The following is a 17,784-nucleotide window of genomic DNA, read 5'->3' as shown; positions in this document are numbered from 1 at the left end:
GTGATTTTTACCCTCACTTTTTTATAGTCCTTGTGCTTTTAACCCTCGGTTTTAAAAATATCCTTGTGCTTTTTGCCCTCACTGTTTTGTTTAAAATCCTTGTGCCTTTTACGCTCACTGATTTTTAAAATCCTTGTGCCTTTTACGCTCACTGGTTTTTAAAGTACCTGTGCGTTTTACACATTTTTGGACAAATTCTTGTGCTATTTACCTTCTTTTTTAAAACTCCTTGTGCTTTTTGCCCTCTGCTCTTTTAAAATCCTAGTGCTTTTTACCCACACTGTCTGTTTAAGTCCTTGTGCTGTTTGCAATCAATCTTTTTCGAATCCTTGTGCTTTTTACCCTTTTTCTGAATCATCCTTGTGCTTTTCCCCCACGGTTCTTTTTAAAATCCTTGTGCTTTTTGCCCTTTTATTTAATCCTTGTGTTTTTTGCTCTCACTGTTTTATTTAAAATCCTTGTGCTTTTTTACCCTTGTTTGAAAAACCCTTGTGCTTTTCACTCTCACTGTTTTGTTTAAAATCCTTGTGCTTTTTTACCCTTGTTTGAAAAACCCTTGTGCTTTTCACTCTCACTGTTTTGTTTAAAATGCTTGTGTTTTTTGCCCTCACATTTTGAAATGCGTGTGCTTCTAACCCTCACTTTAAAAATCCTTGTGCTCTTTGCCCTCACTGTTTTAAAAAAAATCCTTATGCTTTTACCCTCACTGTTGTTTTAAATCTTGTGATCTTTTCCCCCATTCTTTTTTTAAAAATCCTTGTGCTTTGATCCCTCGGTTTTTGAAAATCCTGATGCTTTTTTCCTCACTGCTTTGTTGAAAATCCTTGTGCTTTTTAGCCTCACTGGTTTTTAAAATCCTTGTGTGTTTTACCCTCACTTTTTTAAAAATGTTTGTGCTTTTTACTTTATTAAAAAAAATCCTTGGGCATTTTACCCTCTGTTCTTTTAAAATCCTTGTGCTTTTTTGCTTTCAATATTGTTTTAAAAATCCTTGTGCTTTTTACCCTCTGTCGACTGTTCTGGTTACAAACTCCATTTCCTTCCTCTCACTCCAATCCATCCCTGGCCAATATCTCTGGCTGGAATAGAAGAATCACATCTCTGGTGACACCTTTGTTCCTGTGTTGATTCTGATACGCTGCCCATTCCTAATAGTAGCTGCTAACACCTTCAGAATATAATTCACTGGCTCATCCCGTCTGCGGTTTGAACTTTAAGCTTTGAAATACAGTCATAACGATGTGAATAATCCGCTAATTACAGTTCTAGCTTGAAACCTGCCAAAGCAATTTTGTGTCGAAATTTCTTTCCAAACTCACACCAATGTCACGTCCATCAGCCATTCTTGTTCGCATTGATCTATGCAGTTATTTAGTTTGGCAAAGTCTTTATTTTAATATGTTAACATTCTGAACCACATCATCACATCAATCCATGAAACGTTTCTCGTTCTCTCTCTCTGTCGATTGCCCAAACCCTTGGCATTTATTTATATTTTAACTGCTCTCATTCGTGTGAACACCGAACACAGAACATCACAGAACATTGATCCTCATGTAAGGTAAACTAATGTACGAAACCTCCAATTTCTGTGACCATATGCATGTCCAGCAGTCTCAAATATCCCCAATGACCTCGCTTCCACAACTGCTGCTGGCAATGCATTCCATGCTCTCACAACTCTCTGCGTAAGAAACCCGCCTTTGACATCCCCTCTACACTTTACACCAAACAGCTTAAAACTATCGTGTTGACAATTTCTGCCCTGGGAAAACGTCTTTGGCTATCTATGCCTCAAATTATCTTGTACACCTAAATGAGGTCCCCTCTCTTCCTTTTTTTCCAATGAAAACGTCCGAGCTTCACTCTCTTTCAATGATTCAAGTTCTCACATTCATTCACTTTATCAAACTTCATTCCTTGAAGTTTGAATAGATCTTCACTCATTCATTCAATCAATCACACTGCACTAGTTCATTCAAGATATCAACCTTCATTTCGTCATTCATTGAATCAATTTTCATGTATTCATTCATTGAAACAAACATAATTCATTTCAAGACGCGAGCTTCAACTGTTCATTCAATGAATCAAACGTCATTCATTGATGGCATGAAAAGAACTTAACGCATTCATTCATCGAACTAAACTGCATTCATTCATTCATTGAATTAAACTTCACTCAGTCATTCATAGAATCAAGCTGCATTCATTCATTCAATGTCTTGAGCTTAAATCATTCACTCAATGAGGCAACTGTGTTGATTGGCTTGAGCTTCACTCATTCAGGCAAGAATCTCTTGTGCTTTTTACCTTTTTAAAAACATCCTTGCGCTTTTATCCTCACTTTCTTTTAAATCCTTGTGCTTTTTACCCTCGCTTTTTTGAAATGTCCTTGTGCTTTTTACCATCAGTTTTTTTTAAAATCCTTGTGCTTTTTACCCACGGTTCTTTTTAAAATCCTTGTGCTTTTTCCCCTCCCTGTTTTGTTTAAATCCTGCTGTTTTTTATCCTCACTGCTTTGTTTAAAATCCTTGTGCTTTTTCGTCTCTCTTTTTTTAAAATCCTTGTGCTTTTAACCCTCGGTTTTAAAAATATCCTTGTGCTTTTTGCCCTCGCTGTTTTGTTTAAAATCCTTGTGCCTTTTACGCTCACTGGTTTTTAAAGTCCCTGTGCGTTTTACACACTTTTGGACAAATTCTTGTGCTATTTACCTTCTTTTTTAAAACTCCTTGTGCTTTTTACCCTCTGCTCTTTTAAAATCCTAGTGCTTTTTACCCACACTGTCTGTTTAAGTCCTTGTGCTGTTTGCAATCAATCTTTTTCGAATCCTTGTGCTTTTTACCCTTTTTTTGAAACATCCTTGTGCTTTTCCCCCACGGTTCTTTTTAAAAGCCTTGTGCTTTTTGCCCTTTTTTTTAATCCTTGTGCTTTTTGCTCTCACTGTTTTATTTAAAATCCTTGTGCTTTTTTACCCTTGTTTGAAAAACCCTTGTGCTTTTCACTCTCACTGTTTTGTTTAAAATGCTTGTGTTTTTTGCCCTCACATTTTGAAATGCGTGTGCTTCTAACCCTCACTTTAAAAATCCTTGTGCTCTTTGCCCTCACTGTTTTTTAAAAAAAATCCTTATGCTTTTTACCCTCACTGTTGTTTTAAATCTTGTGATCTTTACCCTCATTCTTTTTTTAAAAATCCTTGTGTTTTTATCCCTCCGTTTTTGAAAATCCTGATGCTTTTTTCCTCACTGCTTTGTTGAAAATCCTTGTGCTTTTTACCCTCATTGGTTTTTAAAATCCTTGTGTGTTTTACCCTCACTTTTTAAAAAATGTTTGTGCTTTTTAACTTTTTAAAAAAAATTCTTGGGCATTTTACCCTCTGTTCTTTTAAAATCCTTGTGCTTTTTTGCTTTCAATATTGTTTTAAAAATCCTTGTGCTTTTTACCCTCTGTCGACTGTTCTGGTTACAAACTCCATTTCCTTCCTCTCACTCCAATCCATCCCTGGCCAATATCTCTGGCTGCAATAGAAGAATCACAACTCTGGTGACACCTTTGTTCCTGTGTTGATTCTGATACGCTGCCCATTCCTAATAGTAGCTGCTAACACCTTCAGAATATAATTCACTGGTTCATCCCGTCTGCGGTTTGAACTTTAAGCTTTGAAATACAGTCATAACGATGTTAATAATCCGCTAATTACAGTTCTAGCTTGAAACCTGCCAAAGCAATTTTGTGTCGAAATTTCTTTCCAAACTCACACCAATGTCACGTCCATCAGCCATTCTTGTTCGCATTGATCTATGCAGTTATTTAGTTTGGCAAAGTCTTTATTTTAATATGTTAACATTCTGAACCACATCATCACATCAATCCATGAAACGTTTCTCGTTCTCTCTCTCTGTCGATTGCCCAAACCCTTGGCATTTATTTATATTTTAACTGCTCTCATTCGTGTGAACACCGGACACAGAACATCACAGAACATTGATCCTCATGTAAGGTAAACTAATGTACGAAACCTCCAATTTATGTGACCATATGCATGTCCAGCAGTCTCAAACATCCCCAATGACCTCGCTTCCACAACTGCTGCTGGCAATGCATTCCATGCTCTCACAACTCTCTGCGTAAGAAACCCGCCTTTGACATCCCCTCTACACTTTACACCAAACAGCTTAAAACTATCGTGTTGACAATTTCTGCCCTGGGAAAACGTCTTTGGCTATCTATGCCTCAAATTATCTTGTACACCTCAATGAGGTCTCCTCTCTTTATTTTTTTCCAATGAGAACGTCCGAGCTTCACGCTCTTTCAATGATTCAAGTTCTCACATTCATTCACTTTATCAAACTTCATTCCTTGAAGTTTGAATCGATCTTCACTCATTCATTCAATCAATCGCACTGCACTAGTTCATTCAAGATATCAACCTTCATTTCGTCATTCATTGAATCAATTTTCATGTATTCATTCATTGAAACAAACATAATTCATTTCAAGACGTGAGCTTCAACTATTCATTCAATGAACCAAACGTCATTCATTGATGGCATGAAAAGAACTTAACGCATTCATTCATCGAACTAAACTGCATTCATTCAGTCATTCTTAGAATCAAGCTGCATTCATTCATTCAATGTCTTGAGCTTAAATCATTCACTCAATGAGGTAACTGTGTTGATTGGCGTGAGCTTCACTCATTCATGCAAGAATCTCTTGTGCTTTTTACCTTTTTAAAAACATCCTTGCGCTTTTATCCTCACTTTCTTTTAAATCCTTGTGCTTGTTACCCTCGCTTTTTTGAAATGTCCTTGTGCTTTTTACCCTCAGTTTTAAATAAAATCCTTGTGCTTTTTACCCACGGTTCTTTTTAAAATCCTTGTGCTTTTTACCCTCCCTGTTTTGTTAAAATCCTGCTGTTTTTTATCCTCACTGCTTTGTTTAAAATCCTTGTGCTTTTTCGTCTCTCTTTTTTTGCAATCCTTGTGCTTTCTGTCCTCAGTTTTTTAAAAAAAATTCTTCTGCTTTTTACCCTCACATTTTTAAAAATCCTTGTGTGATTTAACGCTTTTTGAAACATCCTTATGCTTTTTACCCTCACTGTTGTTTTAAATCTTGTGATTTTTACCCTCACTTTTTTATAGTCCTTGTGCTTTTAACCCTCGGTTTTAAAAATATCCTTGTGCTTTTTGCCCTCACTGTTTTGTTTAAAATCCTTGTGCCTTTTACGCTCACTGATTTTTAAAATCCTTGTGCCTTTTACGCTCACTGGTTTTTAAAGTACCTGTGCGTTTTACACATTTTTGGACAAATTCTTGTGCTATTTACCTTCTTTTTTAAAACTCCTTGTGCTTTTTGCCCTCTGCTCTTTTAAAATCCTAGTGCTTTTTACCCACACTGTCTGTTTAAGTCCTTGTGCTGTTTGCAATCAATCTTTTTCGAATCCTTGTGCTTTTTACCCTTTTTCTGAATCATCCTTGTGCTTTTCCCCCACGGTTCTTTTTAAAATCCTTGTGCTTTTTGCCCTTTTATTTAATCCTTGTGTTTTTTGCTCTCACTGTTTTATTTAAAATCCTTGTGCTTTTTTACCCTTGTTTGAAAAACCCTTGTGCTTTTCACTCTCACTGTTTTGTTTAAAATCCTTGTGCTTTTTTACCCTTGTTTGAAAAACCCTTGTGCTTTTCACTCTCACTGTTTTGTTTAAAATGCTTGTGTTTTTTGCCCTCACATTTTGAAATGCGTGTGCTTCTAACCCTCACTTTAAAAATCCTTGTGCTCTTTGCCCTCACTGTTTTAAAAAAAATCCTTATGCTTTTACCCTCACTGTTGTTTTAAATCTTGTGATCTTTTCCCCCATTCTTTTTTTAAAAATCCTTGTGCTTTGATCCCTCGGTTTTTGAAAATCCTGATGCTTTTTTCCTCACTGCTTTGTTGAAAATCCTTGTGCTTTTTAGCCTCACTGGTTTTTAAAATCCTTGTGTGTTTTACCCTCACTTTTTAAAAAATGTTTGTGCTTTTTACTTTATTAAAAAAAATCCTTGGGCATTTTACCCTCGGTTCTTTTAAAATCCTTGTGCTTTTTTGCTTTCAATATTGTTTTAAAAATCCTTGTGCTTTTTACCCTCTGTCGACTGTTCTGGTTACAAACTCCATTTCCTTCCTCTCACTCCAATCCATCCCTGGCCAATATCTCTGGCTGGAATAGAAGAATCACATCTCTGGTGACACCTTTGTTCCTGTGTTGATTCTGATACGCTGCCCATTCCTAATAGTAGCTGCTAACACCTTCAGAATATAATTCACTGGCTCATCCCGTCTGCGGTTTGAACTTTAAGCTTTGAAATACAGTCATAACGATGTGAATAATCCGCTAATTACAGTTCTAGCTTGAAACCTGCCAAAGCAATTTTGTGTCGAAATTTCTTTCCAAACTCACACCAATGTCACGTCCATCAGCCATTCTTGTTCGCATTGATCTATGCAGTTATTTAGTTTGGCAAAGTCTTTATTTTAATATGTTAACATTCTGAACCACATCATCACATCAATCCATGAAACGTTTCTCGTTCTCTCTCTCTGTCGATTGCCCAAACCCTTGGCATTTATTTATATTTTAACTGCTCTCATTCGTGTGAACACCGAACACAGAACATCACAGAACATTGATCCTCATGTAAGGTAAACTAATGTACGAAACCTCCAATTTCTGTGACCATATGCATGTCCAGCAGTCTCAAATATCCCCAATGACCTCGCTTCCACAACTGCTGCTGGCAATGCATTCCATGCTCTCACAACTCTCTGCGTAAGAAACCCGCCTTTGACATCCCCTCTACACTTTACACCAAACAGCTTAAAACTATCGTGTTGACAATTTCTGCCCTGGGAAAACGTCTTTGGCTATCTATGCCTCAAATTATCTTGTACACCTCAATGAGGTCCCCTCTCTACCTTTTTTTCCAATGAAAACGTCCGAGCTTCACTCTCTTTCAATGATTCAAGTTCTCACATTCATTCACTTTATCAAACTTCATTCCTTGAAGTTTGAATCGATCTTCACTCATTCATTCAATCAATCACACTGCACTAGTTCATTCAAGATATCAACCTTCATTTCGTCATTCATTGAATCAATTTTCATGTATTCATTCATTGAAACAAACATAATTCATTTCAAGACGCGAGCTTCAACTGTTCATTCAATGAATCAAACGTCATTCATTGATGGCATGAAAAGAACTTAACGCATTCATTCATCGAACTAAACTGCATTCATTCATTCATTGAATTAAACTTCACTGAGTCATTCATAGAATCAAGCTGCATTCATTCATTCAATGTCTTGAGCTTAAATCATTCACTCAATGAGGCAACTGTGTTGATTGGCTTGAGCTTCACCCATTCAGGCAAGAATCTCTTGTGCTTTTTACCTTTTTAAATCATCCTTGCGCTTTTATCCTCACTTTCTTTTAAATCCTTGTGCTTTTTACCCTCGCTTTTTTGAAATGTCCTTGTGCTTTTTACCATCAGTTTTTTTTAAAATCCTTGTGCTTTTTACCCACGGTTCTTTTTAAAATCCTTGTGCTTTTTACCCTCCCTGTTTTGTTTAAATCCTGCTGTTTTTTATCCTCACTGCTTTGTTTAAAATCCTTGTGCTTTTTCGTCTCTCTTTTTTTAAAATCCTTGTGCTTTTAACCCTGGGTTTTAAAAATATCCTTGTGCTTTTTGCCCTCACTGTTTTGTTTAAAATCCTTGTGCCTTTTACGCTCACTGGTTTTTAAAGTCCCTGCGCGTTTTACACATTTTTGGACAAATTCTTGTGCTATTTACCTTCTTTTTTAAAACTCCTTGTGCTTTTTACCCTCTGCTCTTTTAAAATCCTAGTGCTTTTTACCCACACTGTCTGTTTAAGTCCTTGTGCTGTTTGCAATCAATCTTTTTCGAATCCTTGTGCTTTTTACCCTTTTTTTGAAACATCCTTGTGCTTTTCCCCCACGGTTCTTTTTAAAAGCCTTGTGCTTTTTGCCCTTTTTTTTAATCCTTGTGCTTTTTGCTCTCACTGTTTTATTTAAAATCCTTGTGCTTTTTTACCCTTGTTTGAAAAACCCTTGTGCTTTTCACTCTCACTGTTTTGTTTAAAATGCTTGTGTTTTTTGCCCTCACATTTTGAAATGCGTGTGCTTCTAACCCTCACTTTAAAAATCCTTGTGCTCTTTGCCCTCACTGTTTTTTAAAAAAAATCCTTATGCTTTTTACCCTCACTGTTGTTTTAACTCTTGTGATCTTTACCCTCATTCTTTTTTAAAAAATCCTTGTGTTTTTATCCCGCCGTTTTTGAAAATCCTGATGCTTTTTTCCTCACTGCTTTGTTGAAAATCCTTGTGCTTTTTAGCCTCACTGGTTTTTAAAATCCTTGTGTGTTTTACCCTCACTTTTTAAAAAATGTTTGTGCTTTTTACTTTATTAAAAAAAATCCTTGGGCATTTTACCCTCTGTTCTTTTAAAATCCTTGTGCTTTTTTGCTTTCAATATTGTTTTAAAAATCCTTGTGCTTTTTACCCTCTGTCGACTGTTCTGGTTACAAACTCCATTTCCTTCCTCTCACTCCAATCCATCCCTGGCCAATATCTCTGGCTGGAATAGAAGAATCACATCTCTGGTGACACCTTTGTTCCTGTGTTGATTCTGATACGCTGCCCATTCCTAATAGTAGCTGCTAACACCTTCAGAATATAATTCACTGGCTCATCCCGTCTGCGGTTTGAACTTTAAGCTTTGAAATACAGTCATAACGATGTGAATAATCCGCTAATTACAGTTCTAGCTTGAAACCTGCCAAAGCAATTTTGTGTCGAAATTTCTTTCCAAACTCACACCAATGTCACGTCCATCAGCCATTCTTGTTCGCATTGATCTATGCAGTTATTTAGTTTGGCAAAGTCTTTATTTTAATATGTTAACATTCTGAACCACATCATCACATCAATCCATGAAACGTTTCTCGTTCTCTCTCTCTGTCGATTGCCCAAACCCTTGGCATTTATTTATATTTTAACTGCTCTCATTCGTGTGAACACCGAACACAGAACATCACAGAACATTGATCCTCATGTAAGGTAAACTAATGTACGAAACCTCCAATTTCTGTGACCATATGCATGTCCAGCAGTCTCAAATATCCCCAATGACCTCGCTTCCACAACTGCTGCTGGCAATGCATTCCATGCTCTCACAACTCTCTGCGTAAGAAACCCGCCTTTGACATCCCCTCAACACTTTACACCAAACAGCTTAAAACTATCGTGTTGACAATTTCTGCCCTGGGAAAACGTCTTTGGCTATCTATGCCTCAAATTATCTTGTACACCTCAATGAGGTCCCCTCTCTTCCTTTTTTTCCAATGAAAACGTCCGAGCTTCACTCTCTTTCAATGATTCAAGTTCTCACATTCATTCACTTTATCAAACTTCATTCCTTGAAGTTTGAATCGATCTTCACTCATTCATTCAATCAATCACACTGCACTAGTTCATTCAAGATATCAACCTTCATTTCGTCATTCATTGAATCAATTTTCATGTATTCATTCATTGAAACAAACATAATTCATTTCAAGACGCGAGCTTCAACTGTTCATTCAATGAATCAAACGTCATTCATTGATGGCATGAAAAGAACTTAACGCATTCATTCATCGAACTAAACTGCATTCATTCATTCATTGAATTAAACTTCACTCAGTCATTCATAGAATCAAGCTGCATTCATTCATTCAATGTCTTGAGCTTAAATCATTCACTCAATGAGGCAACTGTGTTGATTGGCTTGAGCTTCACTCATTCAGCCAAGAATCTCTTGTGCTTTTTACCTTTTTAAAAACATCCTTGCGCTTTTATCCTCACTTTCTTTTAAATCCTTGTGCTTTTTACCCTCGCTTTTTTGAAATGTCCTTGTGCTTTTTACCATCAGTTTTTTTTAAAATCCTTGTGCTTTTTACCCACGGTTCTTTTTAAAATCCTTGTGCTTTTTACCCTCCCTGTTTTGTTTAAATCCTGCTGTTTTTTATCCTCACTGCTTTGTTTAAAATCCTTGTGCTTTTTCGTCTCTCTTTTTTTAAAATCCTTGTGCTTTTAACCCTCGGTTTTAAAAATATCCTTGTGCTTTTTGCCCTCACTGTTTTGTTTAAAATCCTTGTGCCTTTTACGCTCACTGGTTTTTAAAGTCCCTGCGCGTTTTACACATTTTTGGACAAATTCTTGTGCTATTTACCTTCTTTTTTAAAACTCCTTGTGCTTTTGACCCTATGCTCTTTTAAAATCCTAGTGCTTTTTACCCACACTGTCTGTTTAAGTCCTTGTGCTGTTTGCAATCAATCTTTTTCGAATCCTTGTGATTTTTACCCTTTTTTTGATACATCCTTGTGCTTTTCCCCCACGGTTCTTTTTAAAAGCCTTGTGCTTTTTGCCCTTTTTTTTTAATCCTTGTGCTTTTTGCTCTCACTGTTTTATTTAAAATCCTTGTGCTTTTTTACCCTTGTTTGAAAAACCCTTGTGCTTTTCACTCTCACTGTTTTGTTTAAAATGCTTGTGTTTTTTGCCCTCACATTTTGAAATGCGTGTGCTTCTAACCCTCACTTTAAAAATCCTTGTGCTCTTTGCCCTCACTGTTTTTTAAAAAAAATCCTTATGCTTTTTACCCTCACTGTTGTTTTAACTCTTGTGATCTTTACCCTCATTCTTTTTTAAAAAATCCTTGTGTTTTTATCCCTCCGTTTTTGAAAATCCTGATGCTTTTTTCCTCACTGCTTTGTTGAAAATCCTTGTGCTTTTTACCCTCATTGGTTTTTAAAATCCTTGTGTGTTTTACCCTCACTTTTTAAAAAATGTTTGTGCTTTTTAACTTTTTAAAAAAAATCCTTGGGCATTTTACCTTCTGTTCTTTTAAAATCCTTGTGCTTTTTTGCTTTCAATATTGTTTTAAAAATCCTTGTGCTTTTTACCCTCTGTCGACTGTTCTGGTTACAAACTCCATTTCCTTCCTCTCACTCCAATCCATCCCTGGCCAATATCTCTGGCTGCAATAGAAGAATCACAACTCTGGTGACACCTTTGTTCCTGTGTTGATTCTGATACGCTGCCCATTCCTAATAGTAGCTGCTAACACCTTCAGAATATAATTCACTGGCTCATCCCGTCTGCGGTTTGAACTTTAAGCTTTGAAATACAGTCATAACGATGTTAATAATCCGCTAATTACAGTTCTAGCTTGAAACCTGCCAAAGCAATTTTGTGTCGAAATTTCTTTCCAAACTCACACCAATGTGACGTCCATCAGCCATTCTTGTTCGCATTGATCTATGCAGTTATTTAGTTTGGCAAAGTCTTTATTTTAATATGTTAACATTCTGAACCACATCATCACATCAATCCATGAAACGTTTCTCGTTCTCTCTCTCTGTCGATTGCCCAAACCCTTGGCATTTATTTATATTTTAACTGCTCTCATTCGTGTGAACACCGGACACAGAACATCACAGAACATTGATCCTCATGTAAGGTAAACTAATTTACGAAACCTCCAATTTATGTGACCATATGCATGTCCAGCAGTCTCAAACATCCCCAATGACCTCGCTTCCACAACTGCTGCTGGCAATGCATTCCATGCTCTCACAACTCTCTGCGTAAGAAACCCGCCTTTGACATCCCCTCTACACTTTACACCAAACAGCTTAAAACTATCGTGTTGACAATTTCTGCCCTGGGAAAACGTCTTTGGCTATCTATGCCTCAAATTATCTTGTACACCTCAATGAGGTCTCCTCTCTTTATTTTTTTCCAATGAGAACGTCCGAGCTTCACGCTCTTTCAATGATTCAAGTTCTCACATTCATTCACTTTATCAAACTTCATTCCTTGAAGTTTGAATCGATCTTCACTCATTCATTCAATCAATCGCACTGCACTAGTTCATTCAAGATATCAACCTTCATTTCGTCATTCATTGAATCAATTTTCATGTATTCATTCATTGAAACAAACATAATTCATTTCAAGACGTGAGCTTCAACTATTCATTCAATGAACCAAACGTCATTCATTGATGGCATGAAAAGAACTTAACGCATTCATTCATCGAACTAAACTGCATTCATTCAGTCATTCTTAGAATCAAGCTGCATTCATTCATTCAATGTCTTGAGCTTAAATCATTCACTCAATGAGGTAACTGTGTTGATTGGCGTGAGCTTCACTCATTCATGCAAGAATCTCTTGTGCTTTTTACCTTTTTAAAAACATCCTTGCGCTTTTATCCTCACTTTCTTTTAAATCCTTGTGCTTGTTACCCTCGCTTTTTTGAAATGTCCTTGTGCTTTTTACCCTCAGGTTTAAATAAAATCCTTGTGCTTTTTACCCACGGTTCTTTTTAAAATCCTTGTGCTTTTTACCCTCCCTGTTTTGTTAAAATCCTGCTGTTTTTTATCCTCACTGCTTTGTTTAAAATCCTTGTGCTTTTTCGTCTCTCTTTTTTTGCAATCCTTGTGCTTTCTGTCCTCAGTTTTTAAAAAAAAATTCTTCTGCTTTTTACCCTCACATTTTTAAAAATCCTTGTGTGATTTAACGCTTTTTGAAACATCCTTATGCTTTTTACCCTCACTGTTGTTTTAAATCTTGTGATTTTTACCCTCACTTTTTTATAGTCCTTGTGCTTTTAACCCTCGGTTTTAAAAATATCCTTGTGCTTTTTGCCCTCACTGTTTTGTTTAAAATCCTTGTGCCTTTTACGCTCACTGATTTTTAAAATCCTTGTGCCTTTTACGCTCACTGGTTTTTAAAGTACCTGTGCGTTTTACACATTTTTGGACAAATTCTTGTGCTATTTACCTTCTTTTTTAAAACTCCTTGTGCTTTTTGCCCTCTGCTCTTTTAAAATCCTAGTGCTTTTTACCCACACTGTCTGTTTAAGTCCTTGTGCTGTTTGCAATCAATCTTTTTCGAATCCTTGTGCTTTTTACCCTTTTTCTGAAACATCCTTGTGCTTTTCCCCCACGGTTCTTTTTAAAATCCTTGTGCTTTTTGCCCTTTTATTTAATCCTTGTGTTTTTTGCTCTCACTGTTTTATTTAAAATCCTTGTGCTTTTTTACCCTTGTTTGAAAAACCCTTGTGCTTTTCACTCTCACTGTTTTGTTTAAAATCCTTGTGCTTTTTTACCCTTGTTTGAAAAACCCTTGTGCTTTTCACTCTCACTGTTTTGTTTAAAATGCTTGTGTTTTTTGCCCTCACATTTTGAAATGCGTGTGCTTCTAACCCTCACTTTAAAAATCCTTGTGCTCTTTGCCCTCACTGTTTTAAAAAAAATCCTTATGCTTTTACCCTCACTGTTGTTTTAAATCTTGTGATCTTTTCCCCCATTCTTTTTTTAAAAATCCTTGTGCTTTGATCCCTCGGTTTTTGAAAATCCTGATGCTTTTTTCCTCACTGCTTTGTTGAAAATCCTTGTGCTTTTTAGCCTCACTGGTTTTTAAAATTCTTGTGTGTTTTACCCTCACTTTTTTAAAAATGTTTGTGCTTTTTACTTTATTAAAAAAAATCCTTGGGCATTTTACCCTCGGTTCTTTTAAAAGCCTTGTGCTTTTTTGCTTTCAATTATGTTTTAAAAATCCTTGTGCTTTTTACCCTCTGTCGACTGTTCTGGTTACAAACTCCATTTCCTTCCTCTCACTCCAATCCATCCCTGGCCAATATCTCTGGCTGGAATAGAAGAATCACATCTCTGGTGACACCTTTGTTCCTGTGTTGATTCTGATACGCTGCCCATTCCTAATAGTAGCTGCTAACACCTTCAGAATATAATTCACTGGCTCATCCCGTCTGCGGTTTGAACTTTAAGCTTTGAAATACAGTCATAACGATGTGAATAATCCGCTAATTACAGTTCTAGCTTGAAACCTGCCAAAGCAATTTTGTGTCGAAATTTCTTTCCAAACTCACACCAATGTCACGTCCATCAGCCATTCTTGTTCGCATTGATCTATGCAGTTATTTAGTTTGGCAAAGTCTTTATTTTAATATGTTAACATTCTGAACCACATCATCACATCAATCCATGAAACGTTTCTCGTTCTCTCTCTCTGTCGATTGCCCAAACCCTTGGCATTTATTTATATTTTAACTGCTCTCATTCGTGTGAACACCGAACACAGAACATCACAGAACATTGATCCTCATGTAAGGTAAACTAATGTACGAAACCTCCAATTTCTGTGACCATATGCATGTCCAGCAGTCTCAAATATCCCCAATGACCTCGCTTCCACAACTGCTGCTGGCAATGCATTCCATGCTCTCACAACTCTCTGCGTAAGAAACCCGCCTTTGACATCCCCTCTACACTTTACACCAAACAGCTTAAAACTATCGTGTTGACAATTTCTGCCCTGGGAAAACGTCTTTGGCTATCTATGCCTCAAATTATCTTGTACACCTCAATGAGGTCCCCTCTCTACCTTTTTTTCCAATGAAAACGTCCGAGCTTCACTCTCTTTCAATGATTCAAGTTCTCACATTCATTCACTTTATCAAACTTCATTCCTTGAAGTTTGAATCGATCTTCACTCATTCATTCAATCAATCACACTGCACTAGTTCATTCAAGATATCAACCTTCATTTCGTCATTCATTGAATCAATTTTCATGTATTCATTCATTGAAACAAACATAATTCATTTCAAGACGCGAGCTTCAACTGTTCATTCAATGAATCAAACGTCATTCATTGATGGCATGAAAAGAACTGAACGCATTCATTCATCGAACTAAACTGCATTCATTCATTCATTGAATTAAACTTCACTCAGTCATTCATAGAATCAAGCTGCATTCATTCATTCAATGTCTTGAGCTTAAATCATTCACTCAATGAGGCACCTGTGTTGATTGGCTTGAGCTTCACTCATTCATGCAAGAATCTCTTGTGCTTTTTACCTTTTTAAAAACATCCTTGCGCTTTTATCCTCACTTTCTTTTAAATCCTTGTGCTTTTTACCCTCGCTTTTTTGAAATGTCCTTGTGCTTTTTACCATCAGTTTTTTTAAAAATCCTTGTGCTTTTTACCCACGGTTCTTTTTAAAATCCTTGTGCTTTTTACCCTCCCTGTTTTGTTAAAATCCTGCTGTTTTTTATCCTCACTGCTTTGTTTAAAATCCTTGTGCTTTTTCGTCTCTCTTTTTTTAAAATCCTTGTGCTTTTAACCCTCGGTTTTAAAAATATCCTTGTGCTTTTTGCCCTCACTGTTTTGTTTAAAATCCTTGTGCTTTTTTACCCTTGTTTGAAAAACCCTTGTGCTTTTCACTCTCTCTGTTTTGTTTAAAATGCTTGTGTTTTTTGCCCTCACATTTTGAAATGCGTGTGCTTCTAACCCTCACTTTAAAAATCCTTGTGCTCTTTGCCCTCACTGTTTTTTAAAAAAAATCCTTATGCTTTTTACCCTCACTGTTGTTTTAAATCTTGTGATCTTTACCCTCATTCTTTTTTTAAAAATCCTTGTGTTTTTATCCCTCCGTTTTTGAAAATCCTGATGCTTTTTTCCTCACTGCTTTGTTGAAAATCCTTGTGCTTTTTACCCTCATTGGTTTTTAAAATCCTTGTGTGTTTTACCCTCACTTTTTAAAAAATGTTTGTGCTTTTTACCTTTTTAAAAAAAATCCTTGGGCATTTTACCCTCTGTTCTTTTAAAATCCTTGTGCTTTTTTGCTTTCAATATTGTTTTAAAAATCCTTGTGCTTTTTACCCTCTGTCGACTGTTCTGGTTACAAACTCCATTTCCTTCCTCTCACTCCAATCCATCCCTGGCCAATATCTCTGGCTGCAATAGAAGAATCACAACTCTGGTGACACCTTTGTTCCTGTGTTGATTCTGATACGCTGCCCATTCCTAATAGTAGCTGCTAACACCTTCAGAATATAATTCACTGGCTCATCCCGTCTGCGGTTTGAACTTTAAGCTTTGAAATACAGTCATAACGATGTTAATAATCCGCTAATTACAGTTCTAGCTTGAAACCTGCCAAAGCAATTTTGTGTCGAAATTTCTTTCCAAACTCACACCAATGTCACGTCCATCAGCCATTCTTGTTCGCATTGATCTATGCAGTTATTTAGTTTGGCAAAGTCTTTATTTTAATATGTTAACATTCTGAACCACATCATCACATCAATCCATGAAACGTTTCTCGTTCTCTCTCTCTGTCGATTGCCCAAACCCTTGGCATTTATTTATATTTTAACTGCTCTCATTCGTGTGAACACCGAACACAGAACATCACAGAACATTGATCCTCATGTAAGGTAAACTAATGTACGAAACCTCCAATTTCTGTGACCATATGCATGTCCAGCAGTCTCAAATATCCCCAATGACCTCGCTTCCACAACTGCTGCTGGCAATGCATTCCATGCTCTCACAACTCTCTGCGTAAGAAACCCGCCTTTGACATCCCCTCTACACTTTACACCAAACAGCTTAAAACTATCGTGTTGACAATTTCTGCCCTGGGAAAACGTCTTTGGCTATCTATGCCTCAAATTATCTTGTACACCTCAATGAGGTCCCCTCTCTTCCTTTTTTTCCAATGAAAACGTCCGAGCTTCACTCTCTTTCAATGATTCAAGTTCTCACATTCATTCACTTTATCAAACTTCATTCCTTGAAGTTTGAATCGATCTTCACTCATTCATTCAATCAATCACACTGCACTAGTTCATTCAAGATATCAACCTTCATTTCGTCATTCATTGAATCAATTTTCATGTATTCATTCATTGAAACAAACATAATTCATTTCAAGACGCGAGCTTCAACTGTTCATTCAATGAATCAAACGTCATTCATTGATGGCATGAAAAGAACTTAACGCATTCATTCATCGAACTAAACTGCATTCATTCATTCATTGAATTAAACTTCACTCAGTCATTCATAGAATCAAGCTGCATTCATTCATTCAATGTCTTGAGCTTAAATCATTCACTCAATGAGGCAACTGTGTTGATTGGCGTGAGCTTCACTCATTCATGCAAGAATCTCTTGTGCTTTTTACCTTTTTAAAAACATCCTTGCGCTTTTATCCTCACTTTCTTTTAAATCCTTGTGCTTTTTACCCTCGCTTTTTTGAAATGTCCTTGTGCTTTTTACCCTCAGTTTGTAAAAAAATCCTTGTGCTTTTTACCCACGGTTCTTTTTAAAATCCTTGTGCTTTTTACCCTCCCTGTTTTGTTAAAATCCTGCTGTTTTTTATCCTCACTGCTTTGTTTAAAATCCTTGTGCTTTTTCGTCTCTCTTTTTTTGCAATCCTTGTGCTTTCTGTCCTCAGTTTTTAAAAAAAAATTCTTCTGCTTTTTACCCTCACATTTTTAAAAATCCTTGTGTGATTTAACGCTTTTTGAAACATCCTTATGCTTTTTACCCTAACTGTTGTTTTAAATCTTGTGATTTTTACCCTCACTTTTTTATAGTCCTTGTGCTTTTAACCCTCGGTTTTAAAAATATCCTTGTGCTTTTTGCCCTCACTGTTTTGTTTAAAATCCTTGTGCCTTTTACGCTCACTGATTTTTAAAATCCTTGTGCCTTTTACGCTCACTGGTTTTTAAAGTACCTGTGCGTTTTACACATTTTTGGACAAATTCTTGTGCTATTTACCTTCTTTTTTAAAACTCCTTGTGCTTTTTGCCCTCTGCTCTTTTAAAATCCTAGTGCTTTTTACCCACACTGTCTGTTTAAGTCC

This window comes from Chiloscyllium punctatum, chromosome X (assembly GCF_047496795.1).
Source record: "Chiloscyllium punctatum isolate Juve2018m chromosome X, sChiPun1.3, whole genome shotgun sequence".
Taxonomy (NCBI): Eukaryota; Metazoa; Chordata; class Chondrichthyes; order Orectolobiformes; family Hemiscylliidae; genus Chiloscyllium; species Chiloscyllium punctatum.
The sequence above is the reverse complement of the archived record's forward strand: the minus strand, read 5'-3'. Positions refer to the sequence as shown.